General features: G+C 37.3%; 2 long non-coding RNA genes across 7 annotated transcripts in view; one reads left to right on the top strand and one right to left on the bottom strand.

The window, feature by feature from the left end:
- The window catches only part of LOC135303314 (uncharacterized), a 159,227-nt gene extending 146,438 nt beyond the window's left edge, over positions 1 to 12,789 (top strand). Inside the window, exons 2-7 of one of the 6 annotated variants that reach the window (XR_010364779.1) lie at positions 131 to 253; positions 3,751 to 3,980; positions 5,428 to 5,517; positions 6,372 to 6,458; positions 7,575 to 7,720; positions 8,650 to 8,884. This is a non-coding gene — a long non-coding RNA (uncharacterized LOC135303314). Of the gene's footprint in view, positions 1 to 130; positions 254 to 3,750; positions 3,981 to 5,427; positions 5,518 to 6,371; positions 6,459 to 7,574; positions 7,721 to 8,649; positions 8,901 to 12,752 lie in introns of those variants that run through there. The other 5 variants (XR_010364780.1, XR_010364777.1, XR_010364778.1 and 2 more) reach the window with 5 other exon arrangements.
- LOC135303316 (uncharacterized) overlaps positions 1 to 18,242 on the bottom strand; it is a 33,283-nt gene that overhangs the window by 11,940 nt on the left and 3,101 nt on the right. The gene's annotated exons all lie outside the window — the stretch shown is intronic.

The following is an 18,242-nucleotide window of genomic DNA, read 5'->3' on the forward strand; positions in this document are numbered from 1 at the left end:
TTTGCTTCAGAGACCAATGCCCGCTATAATTTGGAGCACAGCTTTGCACACTGCATCCCTACTTAAAGGAAACTGCACAACCAAATACTTTTGCTGCTCACATGAAAATATATTTCTTTACTTTTCACAGCCAAAGAGCCATTTCCTTTTCTCGGCTGCAACCACCACATTTCCAGCAGTGTCATCAGAGCACATGGCCCTGCCCCACAGCGTGTAATTATCAGTACAAGCCAGAAAGGTCCAGCTGTGAAAGGTATTCTGCTACAGGTAGCATATGGCTCTGCAGGGTGTCCCATCTGCCATGGCTTCAGCAACTGCAGACAGTCTCATGAAAGGCTTCCAAGTGACTCACTGGCTTTGAGACAACATTCCCCCTTCTTGTGTCCACTCACCCTGTTTTTCGGTTTCATACAGCTTTGATTCTTAGTACTCTGTATTCTCTGTCATGGCCTGCTCAGCAGCACTAAAGCAGGCACTTAGAAAATGGTAACTATATTTATTCTGAATGAAGATTAAATCCCTTAAAACTCTGCTTTACAATTTACATATTTTTTTCCTTTGCATTTTATGTCTTTTGACAAAAACAAATTCATATGCTTATTGATAAGAGAATGGAATGTCCTATTCACCTGAGAAATAACTGGAAAGTCCTGTCAGTGCAAAACAGTTTGCAACTTTTGTTTCCATTCTCAAATGAGAGTGAAGACTGAAGAGATGCCTAGCTTTACCTGGGCCTTCTAGTTACTATGAAAAATAGAACTTTTAGGCTAGAAACCTGTGTTTTTCAGTGCAGATAGTTTTTTTTGCTTGGTTGTTGTTCAAAGTAAAGTCAGGCCATGGCACGGACACATCAGTAATATAACTGAGGGACAGCTTGTTCTTTTTTTCCCTTCCAAAGCATTTTTCATGTCTTCTTTCAAGAAAATTTGTGGCAGTTTTTCACACATGTGTTACTGTCTCATCAGTAGCCCATCTTATAAATGACACTGTGAATAATTATGAAAAAAAACCTTTTTATCCTCTCCTTTTCCCGTAGTGAAGCAGAGTTTGCTTGTTTGAAAAGCTAAGGTGCATGGTTCTATATCCCCAGCTTCTGTTACTGACGAAGCTAAACTGGACTGCATCAACCCTCTGAAACACAAACTGGACAATATTCAAAGCCATCCTTTGTTCCTTGGCAGAGACAGAGACCTGCAAGGCAAATACAAAGGGTTCAGGGAACATTTCTGTCTCTAAGAATTTCCCAGAGCTTTCAGTTGTCTCTTTCTGTCTTTATTTTTCTTCCTTATATTTGTTGTATTCGGGACGGGGTGGAGGGGGGGGGGGGAGGGTGTGGTTGTTTACATTTCATTGTTAGCATATTTACAAAAAATTTCTTCTTGTTTCCACTGTGCTGACTGAGTTATAATTTGATTTCCTGTAGAAATATTCTCTAGGGAGAGAATAGTTTTGGCTGTTTTAAATAATTTTAGCCCTATTTGTCTGCAATATTTTATTATTTCGAGTTGATTTGACTTATGCTGAGACAGAAATTGGCTTAGTATCTTTCAAGGTACATAGCTACATTTAATATCTCAAAATTCTGTGAATGTTTTAAAGATGTTACATCATAATGTGCAAGTGAAACACAATAAACTGTGTTAATGCAGCTTTATTTTGAATGTAGAACACTTTTTCATGTTTGTATTGAAGAGAGCAATGGCAGGACACAAAAATTACAGGGCAGAAATATTATGGAATTTCTGCATGTAGTTGCTTGACCAGTTAATATCATATTTATAAACAGTCTAGGTTGAATTGTAAACACCACTAAATTACAGGTTTAATAAAATTACTATTTCCACCCCTGCTGAACAGATATGCTTTTTCAAAGTTAAATCAGATGCTATGGCTAGGATGAATACTTTCAAGCTCTTTAAAGTTTATTATTGTCTCCGGCAAGGAACAAAATATTGAAAATAATGTTTTAAATTGTGCCTTAAAGCAGGACATAAAAACTTGCATCTGTAAATGTAATCTGCTAGCACCAAATATTTTCAGTGTAATAAACCTAACACATCTCTGCTCTGAATGCTTTTTTGCTTGTACAGAAATATATGGCTTTGTTAAGTGGATGAATTTTGTTGGAGTAAATACACTAGACTCCATTTCCTCTGATGCCGTATACACTTCCTAGGATTTTTCACCTTTTATTAGGATTGATTGACCCGCTTGGAAAGCTTAGCACACCTAGTTAAAAAGAAAGGTAAAAGCCTTCTGAGAGAGACTTCCTTTCTTCCCACTTTATTTGGTGGCCCAGGTCAGTTAAGTAGCTCTCCAAAGCCATTTGCAGTAGGCTTCTACAGCTCTATTAAATTTAAAGCACACCCAGTTAGACACTGTTTCTCTAGACAGACCTCAGGCCAATGGAATTTAGCTGAGATCTTTGCTGGAGAAAAGTCACTCCTCAATGTGGGAGACAACTGCAGGTGTCTAACCTTGGAGAAGGGGGACAGAGAAGGAGGGAGGGAGAGAAGGAGTGAAGAAAGCAGAAGAGTGCCCCCTTTTACAGCACAGTGGGCAAAGCAGTTTGGAGTCAGGAGGACTAAGGCTGTGCAGATTCAATGTCTTGACAACATTCTTGTCAGTCCTGACAAGATAAAAAAAATTCAGAAGAAAGAACTAGAAAATCTGTGGAAATGCGTTCCTCTGTCACACTAGGCATTGTGCATGCCAGGGAGGAATCTAAGATTCTGAGAAAAGTCTGTTTATTCAGATGCTGAAGATATGGTCAATAAATCTCTTTGTCCTAAACACCACTTTAAGGAATTTTGATTTCTGCAGCCCCAGGATACAGGATACAGGATATGCAAGCTAAACCATCAATATGCAAGCAATGCAGCTCTACTCCAAAAGCTTTCCTGCAGCCCTCGGCTACACCACCAGCTGCTGCAACACTAATCCTTCCCACACAATTTACTTTTTCCCATGGCTATGGATGTTATTGGACTATTGTTCACATCAGTGTCTAATCCAGGCAGTTTTTCAGCTCACACACTGCTGCTGAGAGAACTGCCCTGCAAAGAGTTACCGATAACACACACATAGAGATTTACACACCTTTTCAATGCTCATCTGTAAGTTATCTCTGAAGTTTAAATTTAAAAGGCTCAGCTACCTATATAATTGAAAGTAGCACTCACCAAACAGTCATGTACTCCATATTTCTAAGATGCTGCAAGGAGTCTCTATGCAGGATTGCTTTCTCTGAGCTGAATCTTTTTCTCCTTCCCCTGCTTAGCTCTTCAGGGCTCACTTATTATTGCAGATGTGTTATTTCTTGCTCTCTGTTAACTCAGGGTAGAATAGTTACCCTTTCGAGGTAGCTACACTACCTTACTATCATCTTCCAGCTTAACAGCTCCTTCCCTTTGGCTTTTCACTTCCACTGCCTTTAGCTTTCTCAGCTTCAGCCTGTGTGGTAATCTCTGCTGGGTTTAAAAGGACCAAATGACAAGTAGAAGATCCCAACATTACTCACAACGCTGTGCAGAGAATAAGCTCTATTAAAACACAATCAAAATTATGCTTTGTGTGAGCTTCATAAGGTTTTGTCTGAGGCAGATTTAATTTTCTTCAGAAGGACTAGTATAAGACTGTGTCTGGATTGGTACTGGAAATAGTGTTGATAACATAGAGAAGTTTCTGTTATTGCCAAATGATGTTTACCCAGCATCAGGGGCTTTTGTGCATCTTGTATCACCCCTCCAGTAGAAGGCTAGGGGTGCACAAGAAGCTGAGAAGGAACATACCTGGGACAGCCAAGCTCAACTGACCAAATGGATATTCCAGACCATATGGCATCATGCTGAGCACGTAAAGCCAGGGGGAGAAGAACAAATTGGGAGAACTTCTGGAGAGATGGCATTTGTCTTCCCAAGCAAATGATATGCATGACAGAGTCCTGCTTTCCTATAGATGGCTGAACACCTGCTCAAGAGGTGAATGATTTCCTTGTTTTGCTTTTCTTGCATGCACAGCTCTTTTTTTCCCTATTAAACTGTCTTTATACCAACCCATTATTTTATTTTTTACTTTAACTCTTCCAATTGTCTCCCCAGTCCTGATAGTGAGGGAATGAGCTGTGTGGTACTTAGTTGCTGGTTGGGGTTAAACCTCAATGGAGACAAAGCCAGGAAAGGATACAGGATGAGGAGATACAACCAACTAATTAAGCAGTTGTTTTCTAGAATGATTGTAGAACAGATTGTCTTTAGGCACTGCAAGATAAAAGTAATTTATAAAGAAGTCTGAAAGAAAACAGTCTACATGTGAAGCAAAATACAATGGAACGTGGCACAATAGTAATTACAAATGAAATGTTAAAACTTGGCAAAAAATATGAATAGATTTTAATGAACATTATAGACAACAAGAAAAACTCTTTTGATTTTTGAAATTAAAAATACATGGTCCTGGTGCAGGCTTATATCTTGTTGTGTATCAGTTTCATTCTTGGTTGTTATTCTCACTTCCCTCTGTCCCTGTTTAAATAATTTTACACTCATTACCTAATGTTGAAAAAATTTGATAGAGCAATAATATTTCCCAATGTTAGTCATATGTGTTACTGAAATAGATCTATAGATACAAATTGGATGCTTTCATTTACTTATCTAAACTCTCTTGATGACACAAAAAATGTTGCAGTGAAAATTCATACCATTTTTAGTACCGGAGAGTACACAGACAACAGAGGGAGAGAACTTTTAAATACTCTAATTACAGAAGAAGCTTCAGCAGGTCTACCAAAAAGTTGCAAGGCACAATTGAATAAAATCAGGATTCATTAAAAAATACTACATTGAAACAAATTGTCAAAAAGAGTAAGAGATAAAAGATATGAAGGGTACTGTTGCATCAGTGAAAATATAGTGAGATGATATCAAGATTCTTATCAATCAATCACAAGGGGAAAATAATTTCAAAAAACTCAAGATATAAACCCAAAGAAATAAAAATAAAGATGCTGGCATTGCTAAAGTGACTGTATTAGAAATTAATTTTGGTGATTAATTAATGGAGATGCAGCCAGAAGACAAAACCAACCTATGAACTTCAGTTTTAAAATGTCATGGAAATACAACTAAATGGACTATAGAAGTCCTAAAAGTGAGAAGCATCCCCAAGAGGCACAGGGAGAAGTATTAGGACAGTATCACCACAATGTGGGCAAATAAATCACGGGCACAGCTGTTGCCCAACATATCCTGCATTTTGTGATCTAAGAAGTATCTTCCATAATATCACTATAGATTGTGTGAATGATATTTGAATTACATTAAATTCCACAAAAACAATGTTAAGGGTTTTATAAATATTTTTAACCACTATGAATTCACAAGAATCTAAAAAATAAGTTTTTAATTAAGACACTTGTTTTTCCAGTTGCCAAGTTTCACAAGAACAGAGCCACAATTTAATGTAGAAAATGGCATCACTTCACTTGATAGTGCTGAAGAGGAACTTCAAATGCATGTGAGCAGAGCACAGCCAGCTTAAAACAACACACAGAGAGAAAGCCAGCAAGGAAATGAGACTGGTCTTTGATTTACAAATGCTTCTCAGCAATGAATTCATTTCAGGAATGGAAGGCAATGGAGAAACAAATAAGCAAAAAAAGCAAAACAGAATAAAGAGCCAGAATGTAAACTAAATACTTGTCTGGCTCAGAGCCTCCAGTTTGATGTCTTGGGTTATAAATAATCAAGTGCACTTGTATTATCCATGTTGTAGAGCACTAGTATTCATGAATACTTAAAAATCCTCTGACAACTGGTAATGTTTCATCAACCATAAAGTACAAAAGGCGAATTAGTGTTGTTTTTTCATCACCCTTTGTGGGCAAAAAGATCAAAGAATAGATTTCCATATTGGCAAAGACCTTGTCAGCCTTTTTCTCTGCTTATACATAAAGATGTGCTTCTGCAGTATGACAATGAAGACTGGCAGATGTTAAAACAAAAGTCACCCCTTACATAAATTGAGCAACTTCAGGATATGAAGTCTTTCATGAGTGTTTTATAAAGGGATTTATTCTTCTTTCATGTTTATTTAATTATTTTATACCAAGAACTGGACAAGTCAATTTTTCTGTGAAACTTGCTTCTGGCACATCTGAATTTTTCTTTTTAACTGAAGAACAGGAAATCGCTATGTCTATCACAGAATATAACATCTCAGAATTTTTATGTTTAACATAATTACATCACTAATTTAATGACAATATCCAGTGAGTAAAATTGCAACAATATTGCAAAGTTATGTTATGTTCTATGCTCTATATACTATTATATTGTATACTAAAATTTAAAATGCGCATTTTTCAACAGGAGTGATTCCCATGTTGCAACAAAGATCTATGTGAAACATTTCAGAGAAGTTCTTTGTCACTGAAACTGCAGAACAGTGTCAGCAAGGTGTGAAAATTTTCCATTTACACTTCAAATGTCCATATTTGAATAAAATCATATCTTAAAACCACAGTTCTGCATATGACTGTACTGCATGTCTAAAGAACCACACAATATAATTTCTATTATAAAGAAATTCTGCACATATATTTCTTTAAATTAAAATCTCATAATTATTTTTAGTGATTTTTCTGAAAACGGGGAAATATAAAATTGTAGCCACTGTGCATTTTCTGCTGTTTTATATTAATTTTCACTCCTGCCATCCTGTGCACTTCCCTCAGACAATGTCTCAAAATATGCACATACCAATGCATTCATGCCTGAAAGAATCTAATGGAAAGAGTGACCTTCACTTTTCTTTTGTAACATCCAGAGGTGAATGTAGCCCAGAAGTAATACCTGTCTCCATGCCTGTTTTGTGTCTGTGGCTCTGGCTAAGAGCAGCTTTCTGTAAAGCCGTTTATTTGGGGTACTTGTGCACTGGATGTGACAGTCTGGGGTGCCGTGAGCCTGCCCCCAGGTCTGCAGTTTACCTGAGCCTATGTAGAGCCCGTGGTGCTGGCAGGGAAAGCTGTCAGCTTTGGAACTCATGTCACTCTCCAAAACCGAGGATTCACTCTGCCTGAAACAGGACTGTGGCAGGAACTACGAGCAGTCCTTTGAACAGTGCCTTAGTGAAAATGAAGACAGACTGTGCTATAAAGCAAGGTTAGATGCTGCATTAGGGTTTTTTTGTGAAAGCGGTCAGATAATTATCCATTACATCTCATATTTAACATTTACATGATGAGTTTATTTAAGACTATAGCCTCTTTTTGTGGGGCAAATTTGCTCTGGATAGCATTTCTTTTCATCTGTCCCATGAAGAAAGTGCATTAAAATGAAAATGAAAGTTCAGTCTTTTCAGGTCTGTAGCTCAAAAGAGATGCAATGTATTCAAAGACCACTGAAAGCGTGATGATGAAAACCTAAATGGTAACATATAGAAATTGTTCTTCACATTTTAGCCTTATAAAGAATATTCTCAACTGGTGGCTTATGGTCACTGCTGAGCAATTTGCAAGATAATTTTTTGCTACATAATATATTCAGAAATGCTTTTTTCTATTATTTTGGAAGGGTAAACTGAAGAATAGTCTCTATGTTCCCCTGCTGAAACAATCAGCATGATTTGAGGTCATTGGAAAGCTGAGGAGAAATCAGCAAAAGTAACACCTGTATTTTTGCCAAACAAAATTCCTGGAAGGCATTTAATGGATAAACAGGTAGGTACTAACTTTCTCTCTGTTTAAACACTGTTTTGATGCACCAGATTTCTTAATGCTAAAAGCTGATATCCCAAAGTTTATCCATTTTAGTGATCCATGTATGATTAGGCTAGAATGCATAATGAAAAGACTAATTTTATAGAAGAGCTAATTAAAAATTCTTCTTTGGGCCTCCTGTGTAAGAAGATGATACTGTTGAAAATAAAATACTTAACCATTCACCCGTAAGTGGAAAAATCTGTCAAGCTACCATTGATTTTGCTGTACAGCACTTGTAAAAGATATTAAAATTCTCTGGTGCATCTAAAATATTTGGCAAAATGTATGACAATGTTTAAGTTTACAGCACAGTCCACAGGCTTGCATTGTAACCTTCAGGAAGTCTGAAAGTTTTTGATCCAAAACTTCATGAAGCCCATCCATTTCTTGACCCATTCCCTTAGCTCAGTGGTTTCCTGATGGACATAAATAATAGAGATGGTAGTACTTTAGTCTTACTGTTATACAAAAAGATTTCCCTGTGGGTTTCATGTCTTTCCTAAAAATAATTCTTAATCATTTTCATACATTTTTTAACTATGCAGATCTCACCTGTACCGAGGGAAAAGGTCTATTCATTTTCTGTTTGTTCATTTTAAAAAAGAGAATGAAAATTATTTTTCACTCAAGTAAAATAAAAAATAAACTATTTATAGGCAGGACAACTGGCCTTATAAAGTATATAACAAATTCAATATTTTCCACATAATTTTCACAATGCTGCTTTTTTTTCAATTTTAACCTTTCTTTCACTAGAATATTCATTTTTCTGCCAATTTATCTGCATATTCCTTGAGGGCATTACAGTTTCTCAAGATGTAGTGATTTAATATATTGGATTTCTTGTATGTTCTTAGTATCTCTACTAAAATGTAGCTATTTTACAGGGAAGGGCTTAGCAAGCTCTTTACAATATTCACTTAACTAAAGATCAAATATCTTGAGGCTGGAGAAGAACCTTATGTATAAGTCATCTGGGCCATACCTATCTTTTGAGTTAAGGCATATTAAGTCACATGCAAGAAAAAGAAAAGCATGTATTAGTAAGTACAAATAAACTTTTTTAAAAACCTGTCACTTGCCTTCCTCATTTGTCTTGACTATTTTTACAGGAGGAAAGACTTCTTAGTTTCCCACATGTAAGTCCTATACTGTTAAACAAGCAAATGCCTCTTAAGCTTTGGGACATGCTTCAAAACAGTTCTTTGGTGGTTTCAGCTGCTTTAATTTTTGTTTACACAAATGGAGACTCTTGAAAGGAATTGATTTTCAAAATACTTTTTCTGAGTAATTTTGGTGAAATTCAGTTCAAAAGAAGTCTACAGTTGTACATCCAGAAATGAGGCACCCACTACTTACTATGAGTTTGTAATCCCTTGGCCAGGAAACTGCTATCCATTTTCAATAATATCTTACTAATCTCAGTAAAAATTAAAAAAAAATCTTCCTACTTTAATAAAACAACATAAAACTTTCAAAAAGAATGAGGAATAATATATCAGTTCCAAATATTACTGTTATTTCATGCTCAGTATTTCACAGTGTATGTACTGAAATTGTGCCCTTACAGTTCCATTTGATTTAGTCCCATTTAGTCCTTCCCTGTCAACCAATGCTTTCCCCTTCATACATGCTCTAATGTTCTCTACTTTGTAAGATTTCTTGATGTTTGTTTTTCCTTCTATTTTGCATTAAAGATTTCACATTTACAGCTTAAACCCTCAGATCCACAAAAACTATGTAGTTTACACAATTTTTCCAGCTCTGGAGGACCAAACACAGGAAAAAAGTGAACCTATTGGAGTGAGTGCAGAGGAAGCCACAAAAATGATCAGAGGGCTGGAGAACCTGTCCTGTGAGGACAGGCTGAGAGAGCTGGGGTTGTTCAGCCTGGAGAAGAGAAGTTTAGGCAGAGCTTCCAGCACTCAAAGGGGGCTCACAAGAATGCTGGAGAAGGACTTTTACAAGGGCATGTAGTGACAGGACAAGGGGGAATTGCTTTAGACTAGAAAAGGAGAGGTTTAGATTAAATATTAGGAAAAAACTTTTCACTGTGAGGATGGTGACATGCTGGAACAGGCTGTGCAGGGAAGCTGTGGATGCCCCATCCCTAGAAGTGTTTAAGGCTGGATGGGGCTTTGAACAACCTGGTCTAGAGGAAGCTGTCCCTGCCCACAGGATTGGAACTGGATGGTGTTGAATGTCCCTTCCAACTCATGACATTCTAATGATTATCTGCCCAGAAAAAAGTAGAAATTAACTTTTTCCCTTGTGACAACTAACTGGAGATTGAGTTGCCCTCACCTGCAGCCAACACCTGGTGAGAGAGAAGCAGTTTTTAGGCTGTTTGTACACAGCTGGGACCAAGAGGTGGCTGTACAGCATGTCTGAGGAAGGAGTCAGTCAGCAAGGAGCTGGGATGCTCCTCCTGTGGAGCTGATGAAGGATGGACACAGTTCAATGTCCTGTGGTCACTCATTTCCTCACAGCACTGAAATCTTAACCTTTCAGGCAAGATCCTTTGCTTCAGTGTGATGTTGCTTGTTTGAGCAGGGTACATTGACACAAAACATGTCTTGAGAGTGGTGGAGGAAATAATAGGATACAGTCAGTTTGCTAGAAAACCGATTTCAGAAATTCTCTCAGGCAGGTAATTACTCCTTGTACTGATCTTATAGAGAAAGTCTTATCCAAGCCAAGCAGAATACTAAAGCTTTCTTTATCTGTACATAAATGCATCAGAATTGTTTCAGCACCACCTGGTCTTTTCTAGCTGAAGACATACATATACATAGTAGGAAAAATTACACAAATCCACCACAATTATCATTGACCGGGACTTAAGATGTAAATATTACCACATTAATGTGTGTTAATGTATGTTAATATTTTGTTAATTTGAAACTCCCTGTATGAGATTATGACCTTGGTTTACTCAGAGGAAATTCTTTAGAAAACTACAGTTTTCAAAATTATCAACTTAACTAGTTTATTTGTAGGGCTTTCAATTTAGAGCTGTTGAACCTTTGCTATGACTACTAAAATGAGAATGCATATAAGAAGCATTTGATCTCACAATGTAAGCAATCCCTTCTACTGGAAAGAATTTATATAAATTTTTGGGTTTTGTTTTTTTTCTTTTATTTTATCAACTTTAAATAAGGATAAATAAGAAATATCTCATTATCCAAAATGTCTAAAAAGTCTAATAGTTACCTAGTCATAATTTTACTGGGAATCTTTTACTGTGTATTTGTATAATTGTATTAAAATCACCTAATCAAACTATACATAGAATTACATCAGTACAAATGTCATTATCATGTGTAAGAAGTGGTACCATGCAAATGAAGGTTAATTGTGGAACAACATCACCATTTGTTACACAATTAGGACGTGAAAATCTGTGACAAGATTCTGAAGTCTCACATGGCCACAGAAGAGGTTCATTCAAGGGCATTCAAAAAAAGACCTGAGATCAAGTTTGAAACAGTCTGGAATCAGATCAGGCACAAGGAATAAAAAAGGCAGCTCACAGACTGGGAAAAGCAAATAGAAGCAAGCATTAGAATTGCTAAGGAAGAATACATCTGGTGAAGGCAGAGTATTGGGAGACCTTGCCTTAGCCATCTATTGATTTTCTGATGTGCCAAGTGGCACAGAGGAGAAAGGATATGGAATTGAGCCTGAGAGAATGGTGGTGTTCATGCAGCAGTAATTAGAGGTGAATTATCAGGCTGTAGAGAGGGGAATACCTGTGGATAAAAGTCCCAGGCTTATAGAAATTATTATTTGTAGGGCCAGTGAAGAGCAGTCTAGCTCCTGAATGGCCCATTAAGCTTTGAGCTGTGAAGGAAATTGGCGGAGAGGCTTTGCAGATAGAGACGGAGTCTCGGCAGGTTGAGGTGAGCACGGAGCATGAAATCCACTTACACCATCACTAATGGGGAACTCTAATTCAGACAAGTCAGTCCTCAGCTCTCTGAGCAGCAGGGGGCGACAGGGTTTTAAGAGCTGTCCTGTTTAATTTCTTCAATTTTAAGATCAGAGGAAACTAGTTTCTTGTAAGCAGAGCTACATTCAGCTGCTGGAGTCACAGCTTAGTGGATTGCAGTGCTACTGCTGGGAGCAACCAATGCTACTCCTCTGGTGTGGGGAGAGAACCCACAAGTGAGACAAGCTGAGAATGACTAATTTGAGAAAGACTGAAAAGAAAGCTTGCATTGCAATGTGGCGTTTAATATCCTATTGCTAATATCTTTTTGTTGGATTTTGTGACTTCTAAAACAAACCAAACCAAAACTAGCAAACTAACTTTGCACATTTTATAGGCTTGCTGTATCTTATCAATATTATTCTTACCCCTTGAATAATGTCCAAAATGTTAACCAAAGAAAAAATTAATTCCAAAATTTTACTTGAATTTAATTAAAAAAAAAAAAAAACAAAAAACTTTGATCTGGCTTCAATGATTGCTGTAACATCTCCTAGCATCACTTTAAAAAATAAATACAAAAACCCGTAGTGCTGATCTGCACTGATTCAATTAAGCTAATGTGAATATAGAAGAATTTCTTGTCATTAAAGCTGGGTGAGATCTGTTTTTTCTCTAAGAGGATTTCAATGTTCCCTACAACTCATCAAACCTTCTGACCCATGCCAATGCCATTAGGAATCAAATAGTAGATTTCCACAGGTTGCTCAGATGTAGATGTAAGGTCTGCATATCTAGTGTCATGCTTATTCTAAAGTATTTGCACATAAACTGCCATGAAGGATTGGCATCTTGAGTTAAACTCCCATATGTCCATGAGAAAGGAACAGGGACTAAGATGAAAAAGTAAGAAAAATAATATGAATCAAAGTCCAAGGAAGGTAGGGTGTCTCTTTATCCTCTACACCCTAGGATGAGCAAAATTCAAGAGAAAGTGTTTTGTCTTTCTTCTGATCAATGTTGAAATATTAACAGAGATTTTTCTCTCTTTGGTAGCCAATGTGATTGGTAATTTGTGGTGGGTTGACCCTGACTGGAAGCCAAGTGCCACCAAAGCTGCTTCTATCACTCCCATCCTGCTGTGAATGAGTGATTTTGTCCTCTTAAGGAAACATCATCAATGGTATCAGCAAAAAAGTAGGTTTCAATGTGAGTTTTGAGTGAAATTTCTCCTTTTAACAGAGTTCAGTGAAAGGGTTTGCTCTATATACTTACTACATAGATGAAGCACACATAGGATGCCCTGAAGAGAGAGAAGCTGCATTGTGGCTTTGTTTTAAAGGTATAGGACTCTTCCTATTTGTTTGAACACAACATTGGGAGACAGTTGCTTTTATTTTTATTCCAGACACAGAATATTATTAAAGCATGTTATTGTGCTTCCTCCTGTGGTTTAACCCCAACCAGCAGCCAGCTAGCCCTACCTTAGCCCAAAGCAACACCTTCCATCTTGTGAAGACATGGTGTTTCCTCTGGTTAACATAAAACTTAGTGCTTGAAAACAGAACTTATTGAACTAGGGACAAAGGCAGAAAATAAAATTATTTTCTGCGCGTAGGGGTATATTTAAGAAACAGAAATACATTTAACATGAGGAACAGAAATCAAAGTGGGTTGGAATTTGTTTTTAACATCCCTAAAAAAATTGCTGTATCCTGACGGAGCAATATACTGCCTCGAAAGTATCTTTTGTTTTTTTTTTTTTTTTTTAGATTGAGCTATTATGATACTACATAGTTCAAAATTTTTCCCTCCTGTGCTTCATTCATAGTTGTTGTTGCAGTGGACTAAAAGAGTATTTTCCTTAAGTCCCATAGCCCATATTTAATATTTAAAACATGAATAAAATTTTGCTGCCAACATGTGGTGTGCTGACCTTTTCTGAATATGAGATGCTTACCAAGGTGCTCCATCACTCCCCTCCTCAAAATGACAGGGAGGGGACAAAATAAGATGGAAAAGAAAATTTATTGGTCAAGATAAAGGCAGGTTAGAAAAGCAAAAGCAGCCCTCACATCTTCCTTTCTCTTAGCTTGTATGTCTGATCAGTTATTACATGGTATGGAATATTCCTTTGATAGTTTGGATCACCTGTCCTGGATATGTTCCTACATCCCCTGCCAAGATTTTACTCAACCCCAACACTACAGGTGTGTGTGAGAGGAAGTTAGTGAGGCAGCCCTGATGCTGTGTAGGGAGTGCTCAGCAGTAACTAAAACACCAGTGTGTTCTCCACACCCTTTCACCTACCAGTAAACAGCACAGCAATGTGAGGACTGATATGGGGCAAATTAACTCCATCTCAGCCAGACCCAATAGACAATATTAAAGAGAATTGGAATCAGAAAGACAGAGTTGCTTTGAACTGAAATTATTCTTGTCAACCTGTCAATAAAAAAGTTGCTTGAATAAAAATATCTCTAGAAATGCGTTGTGTGAGATATAATTCTGAAGCATAAAGGTATTTAAAGTGTATTATTTAATCTCATGTTTCTGGGAGAGAGAATTAAAATGTGATAAATCTTTTTTTAGACAAATAATCAGGGACAGAGAGTTATAAAGAGAAAACTTGCAGCATATTATCCTGTTAAAATGTGTATAAACAAGGTTGAAACCTATAGCAAGACACCAAAATGCAGATGCTGTGTGAAGGGACTTTTTCACATGAGTTGTAAGAAGACTGGATTCTTGACTCGGAACTGTTAATGTCATTGAAGCAATGGAAAATGAAAAGAGGGGACACTACAATCCTCTATTCCCAGTAATGACCTAGAATGAGAACTATAAATGGATATCAGCCTGCAATTTATAAAGGAAGCAATGTGAGGTTCCTTGTTGCATTGCTCTTTCAACAAGAAAAGCATCCACTTAGCAGCAGTGCTACAGCTCTAAGCTCAGCATTAAACCTTTTAAAGTGTCACTTTTTTCAGCATTAATCTAATGATAAGAGAGAAAGGCAATTGCAAAAGTCATCCTTTATTGCAGCATTTAGCTCCTTGAAACTTCATCAAAATCAGGAGGGACCCCTTTTTGCTCTGATTGCCTGACCCAGAATCTTTAATCCCGTTCATTAAAACCATGCCACTCTGTTTCCTCATGAATTGCCTTCTGAGCTCCAGGAAATCACCAGGCACAGACGCAGAGCAGAGCTGAGGGCTGTACCAGAGTATGGCTCTGACACCTGAAGAGCACATTTCTGCTCCAAGGAGGCAGCTGTTTGAATGTGAGACAAAAAACCAACTTCCCATTAATGAAAGATAACATTAAAAGTGTAATTTTACTTGATTAAGTCATCTGCCTAGAATTCAAATCAAGAAAGCAGTTTTCTTCAGTGCTTCAATAGCCCCTATGGTAGCATGTCACTGTGATTCCAAACTGATAGAAAAGGCACCTAAAAAATGGATTTGTTTTGGTATTCTCTCCTTCCCTTCAAAAAGCTTTCACAGGGTATTTGGATTTTTAAATAACACTAAGCTTTCACAGCAATGTCTGGGAAATATTTGGAATTGTAAACATGTTTTAACACTTTAAGCATGTCCTAATGCCAAAATTTATTTAACTTCCTTATTTCCTTTCTTTCTTTTCCTATCCACAAATAAAAAGTTGATTGATATTTTACAGAACAACTGCAACAAAAGGGAATTGGTACAGAGCATTATTTTTCTAGAGGAGGGTTAAATGCATCAATATAGCTCTAGCTAGTAGAGGACAAATATAAAATTGAGTATAAGACCTTAAGTGATGGTACAATGAATGAGAAATAAGGGTTTCCCTATTTGACCAGGTACTACTTTCCCATAAGCAAGGCTGAAAGAGGACATAGTTATATTTGCCTGCAGGACTGTCTCTCAAGGAGCAGAGGTGACAGCAGGCACAGCACCCTCCACCCAGGTGCCTGGGACACCAATGATCTAAAGAGGGCAGCTCCTTGCCATTGCATGTAAGGGCATATTTGCACAAGCAGCACAGAATTGAAGGACTTTGCTGCCTCATCAATAAAAATAGGTAGCTCAGCTCAGACCTGCTGGCAGGAAGCCAGCTCAAAGTGTGTCTTTTGCAAGTGCTGCTGGTCATTCTGCTAGTGAACTGGTGGGCTAAAACCTGTATATGTCATAACTTGACTGCAGGATGATAAGCTAATTGCACTTTGCAGCTCCACAGTCCTCCAAGTCCCAATTCCCACAGAAGCACACTGATTCAGTTTGTCTTAGAGATCAGGAGCATCTGAAGATTTGCCATCTGGAAGTGTCTAGAGCACAAAATGTCTGAGGCTCTCACTGCTGACACGGGAGGGGGTGTGTTATGTCCATTGCCAGCAGGTTTTCAACATTTGCATTCTATTTCAGAGCCAGAAGTGCTCAGAGCCACAATGCTGCTATTGCTCAAAAGCCTGTTGGAAGCTGCATAACACTGCTGGATTCAGTGATGAAATGAAGCAAAGCAAAAATGGTGCTAATCTATGCTGTGTAGAACATCCAGGGTCTTTATGATTTTCTCACTGAGCTGAACCTTTTACGGTATTTTTTCTCTGTGATTGTGGTCCATGGGTTTGCAGCATGCCTGATGTTTCTTCTCACTCCAGTCTCTGCTCAGGATAATTTCATATCTCTAGTACTGGCAAAGGGCAAAGCTGCTGCCCCAGCTTTCCAAGCTGTGAAACCTGTTTGAGTTGGCAGGAAAAAAACAGGGACTTCAATTGGCTGTGATTGCTCTCTGGTTAAAGACCAGAGCAATAGAAAATGCCTCAATTTACCAGGAAAATCATATTCAGCAAAGTGCTCCTATCTCCTTTTTGACCAGTGTTTCTCTTATAAAAGCTAAAACCCAGAAATGAAAATGCCAGACTTTTAGAGGGAGTAGTTGAACCAAAAGCTCTTTTTTGAGGCTAAAAGTCAGTTCACATCCGGGTTTTGTTCATAATAAGGGTCAGTATTGTTGTATCATAGCTGGCTTAAGTCAGTCAGGCACAGAATCTATCACTGTTTCTTATCCAGAGAACTCAGGGTGTGTTTTGCTGCATAGATTTCAAATGCCCAGATTTACAACACCTTTACATCTGTGTAGAGACATATAAAACCAGTTTGAACAACCAGAACTTTAGTGTATACACTTTCTTAATGGTTTTCCTGTTTTTCCTTTCTTGCTTCCTTGGCACAGATGGAACAGATACTTCAGTAGTCTAAGAATGTACTGAAAAAAAGCTGTGAGGAGTATCACCTCACACCTCCTACCTGTCATCAAAAAGAAAAAAAGCAAGTCAAGTATGCAACTAAATCAAGCTCTTTAACTCCAAAGAGATTGAGTCAATAGGTTTAGGAAATAAATATATAACATAGATCTGAGAGTAATGACTCTACTGAGAGTAACATGGCAGCACTCTTCTCAACATAGTATTTCATGTAATTTCTATCCATTATTTTATCTATGAATTGGCAGTGTAACCAACTCTTTTTATGGTGCTGAACTTAAAGAAAATACTGTCTCCTCTGATTAGGATGAATAAAAATAAAAGCTATCCTGAAAGGAAGGTATTTCAGATGGCAAGATATTAACAATAATATGGAAATATATTACATAAAAAGAATTTATGGAACAGAAAGAGTGTTCCTTAATCTGTCATATAAACTAACAGTTGTCTTCAATGTATGAGCACTTTTCACTTTTTTTATCGTTTAAAAGCACTCTGACAAACTTTGGCTGAGGCTTTAACAGGAAAATCAAATCTTTATATACAATCTAACTGAAAAGTAAAAGGCAACTTTTACTACTGTCTCAGATTATCTTTGATGTTTTCTCACTTCCACATTACTATTAACAAAATTCTGCTTCTGAAAAATTCTCTGTGTGTTACACTTCATGACCAATGAGAGGGAAATTGCTTGCAGCATTCTTCAGGGAGGCATAAATATGATCAGGACTCAAGTCAACAAGGTCTGTTCCTGCAAAGCCTTCATGTTGCCAGCCCTGTTCCTGCTATCCTCATTCTCAATATAAAGTTGTAAATAGGACTTCAGAAAGTTGAAAATATTATGTGTTCTGTATAAAAGTTATAAATTAATCATTTTTCATTTATCCTCTGGTGAATGTCATGAAAAATCTTCAAACACTAGAGGTTTGTCACAGTTGCTCTTGGAGTGATTTGGAATGATTGTCAGTAGTGCAATTGCATCCTATGAATAATGTATGATGCTTCCACAGACTCTGGCTAGGACTTTTGTTTACTTTTGTCTATGGTGCTATGTTTCATTGGTTTCATAAATACAAGGTAGTTTTCCGACTCTTTCCTTAAACTAGTAGTTAGCTGTTTTGTTTCCTGTTTAGTTTTACTGTGTTTCTTTGATTAATAAAACTTTAAACTCTATAATATAATTCTTTGTGGCACAAGACACTTTTAGGATTGTATTAACATCAGTTAATTCTTGTCTGTCAGCACCATACCCATCTAGGAAGGCATCCCAAATTGATTTTCAGCTTTAATGCAGGGAT

Source organism: Passer domesticus, chromosome 6 (genome assembly GCF_036417665.1).
Source record: "Passer domesticus isolate bPasDom1 chromosome 6, bPasDom1.hap1, whole genome shotgun sequence".
Lineage (NCBI taxonomy): Eukaryota > Metazoa > Chordata > Aves > Passeriformes > Passeridae > Passer > Passer domesticus.